A 3,356-nucleotide genomic window follows, 5' to 3' on the forward strand; every position below is an offset into this window, starting at 1 on the left:
AGGTCGCTTTCGCGGCTCGGCCAACCCGGACGCGAACCACCACCCGGTGGCCGGACAGGGACGCGGTACCGGAGATTAAACAATGGAGACGACGCAGCTGCCGCACACAGCACAGCCACACCCACAACTTTACTACTACTGCGGATTAGCGTACGAGCTCAGCTCAGCTCAGCTGGGTTAGTTAATTAATTAATCAATTGTCGAGACCAAGTACTAGTAGTATGGTTACTAAGAGCGCATTAAGCCTGGCTTTCCGTTTCTTTGTTTGTTTAACAAGTGCGTGGTTGATTGGCTTGGCGCAGCTCCTTTTCCTTTTATTTTCTTTGCGCCGTCCGCCTTTTCTAAATTCGTTGCCTCCTCGTCGGTGGAGGGGAATGGAATGGGATGGGATGCGTTTTTGTATGTGGAATTTTAGTTTGATTTTTTAGTGTTTTCTGGAAGGAGGGAGGTGGGGGTGACTGGGACTTCGTTTTAGTCCACATCATGGTCCCTAGTACTTTTCTCCTCCTCCTCCTCAAAAGGTTGAAATGCATCGGAGGCGCCGTTATTGTTTTGATTTTGAAGATGAGAAGTGCGTGGATGAACTCCCGGACAGTATGAACCCAGTTTGTAAAACTCAACTTATTTCTAAATGCCAAAGAAAATCTAAGAAAGGTCTCACTCTTACATCGTCACATTCTACGTGTGCACAGAAAGTTTCGAGGAAAAACAACTTTTCCTTTGGCCTATGCAAAAAAAAAAAAATGTGTCGTGGAACATTATTTAGAAGCGCTGAGATTTGTCTTTTTTTGCGGAGGCAAAACCAAAGGAGATGTATTTTTTCACAAAACTTTGTGCCGCGCACACATGTTGCGAAGATGTATGCGTGAAATTTTCTTTTGAATTTTTTGACATTTTAAAATGTGTTTGATATGCATTTTTGAAAAGTGGGTTCATATGCCCATGGGTTCAACACGTACACACTCTTTTGAAGATGCCTAAGTTTTGTCCCAATTTTAAGCGAGTGCGTACAATAAATCAAGTTTTTCGTAAGCATCGATGCTTAACGATCCGGGTGGCATGCATAATCAAACTTCTATTCTCTACAAATAAGCACCGATGGAGGCCGAGGTAATTCCCTTTTCAAAAAACAAACAAGCACCGATGCTTAAAGAAAAATAGAGTTATTTCTCTAGGCACCCTGCATTGTCCACGGACTAGATGTTTGAGTGATTCATTGTCGTCCTTTTTGGCCCAGCTTGTCTCTCACGGCGATCCTTTTCTTTGCACCGTCCTCTTTTCTTAATTCTATTGGTCCTCGTCGGTGGACAGGAATATGATGATTTTTTTTGTTGGAATTTAGTTCGCTTTCTTCAAGAATTTTGTGGTAGGAGTAGCGGGGGATGACTGTGACTTTGTTTTGGTAGTCAGCATCATAGTGTCTACTTTTCCTTCCAAAGACGAAAATGCATTGGAGGTGTCGTTATTATTTTGTTATTTTTAAGTTGGCTAGTCCTGATTTCAAGCGAGTGTGTGTCAGATCCTACAATTGTGTAAGTGATTCATCATGGTCCTATCTAGCACAAACTCGTCTCTTATCGCAACCACCATAGGGAGCCACAACATGACATTCTTCATCGGCGGCAATTGGGCAATTCTGCGTTCTTCCACTGCTTGGGCTTCTTCTTCTTTCATCCATGCAACCCCTAATCTCTCCACCTCTAGTCATCAATGGGCATGCATGCTAAGTTGTTGGCGGAGACATGAGGCAAGAAGGAGAAAGGGGGCGCTACCGGTGGTGCTATGGTTGCCATTGGCTTGTTGTTAGCACTGTAGGACAATCGTGTGTCATGTCTTCAAAGGTATAGAATCCCAACCGGGTGTTATACAAGCGCCCTAATCCTGGTAAGAATTGACATTGTTGAATTAGTTTTACTTAGGTTTCGCTATAAAAATCCTCATATGCCAACACATTTCCGAGCTTGGGATTTTAACTGAGGGGTCATGATGGTTCCAAACTCTAACATTGAAAATAGAACAAGATAAGTATGTTGATTAGTTGGCATTGTTTGGTATCCAAGTTTTAGAGGCTATCGTGAATTGATGGTGGGGAAGTAACTAAAGAAAAGGAGAAGGAAGTGGTGAAGGAGGATGAGGACAAGGTATTTGAGGTCATGCCCATGCAGAACCAGATCTGCGACATCAACGGTGAGATGACCGAGGTGGCGAAGAAGATAGAGGAGCTCATAGTGTTGTGAAGGATGATCTTGTGTGTATTTGGAACTTTTGGAGCTTACCAGACCTTTCTGCAGATTCATGTGGTAGATATGATCTGTGGTGAATCAGCTAAAATACTTGCAAGATTCATGTATGGTCTTTTGTAATATTAGGATCAAGTTGGCACCTCTGAATATTGTTGGGACATTATATGCACTTCCTTCTTTCCCAAGGATTGAATGACATTGTTTTTCCTCTCAGAAAAAGAATGACATTGTTTTTTTTTCAACTTAGTCTTCACTGCTTGTTTTTTTTAAATTACAAGTTCAATCATGTCATACTATTATAAACTTTACTCGTTTGGTATATTTGCAGGAACCAAAAATTACATTAACACTATCTCAACTCGGAATATTTTTCAGTTTACCGCCTAATGGTGAAACTATATCAGAGTCAAAACATAAAATAATGAGGCCAAATGAAAAACGGTGTATTAGACTGAAAGAAAATCGTAAAAACATTTTGAAAATTCGCACGAACGGAGACCAAACCAGCCTATCCTGTGATTTTATATCATAAGAGCAAATGAACCGTGATAAAATCTTTTAAATCATGTTTTCACATATGTTGGAACAAATACCCCGGCCGGTTACCTTTGTGCCTCTTATCTTATGATGAGTAGGACAGGAGGGCGTGATGTTGGGGAACGTTGCAGAAAATTAAAATTTTTCCTACGGTTTCACCAAGATCCATCTATGAGTTCATCTAAGCAACGAGTCAAGGGAGAGAGTTTGCATCTACATACCACTTGTAGATCGCGTGCGGAAGCTTGCAAGGTGATGATGTAGTCGTACTCGACGTGATTCGAATCACCGATGACCAAGTGCTGAACGGACAGCACCTCCGCGTTCAACACACGTTCGGGACGGGAGACGTCTCCTCCTTCTTGATCCAGCAAGGGGGGAGGAGAGGTTGAGGAAGACAGCTCCACCGGCAGCACGACGGTGTGGTGATGGTGGAGAGGCAGTACTCCGACAGGGCTTCGCCAAGCACACAACGGAGGAGGAGAGGTGTTGGGGAGGGGAGGGCTGCGCCTTGGAGGGTGGTACTGCTGCCCTCCCCTCACCCCTCTATTTATAGGGGGAAGGGAGAAGGGGGCC

The sequence above is a fragment of the Triticum aestivum genome, chromosome 7B (assembly GCF_018294505.1).
Source record: "Triticum aestivum cultivar Chinese Spring chromosome 7B, IWGSC CS RefSeq v2.1, whole genome shotgun sequence".
Taxonomy (NCBI): Eukaryota; Viridiplantae; Streptophyta; class Magnoliopsida; order Poales; family Poaceae; genus Triticum; species Triticum aestivum.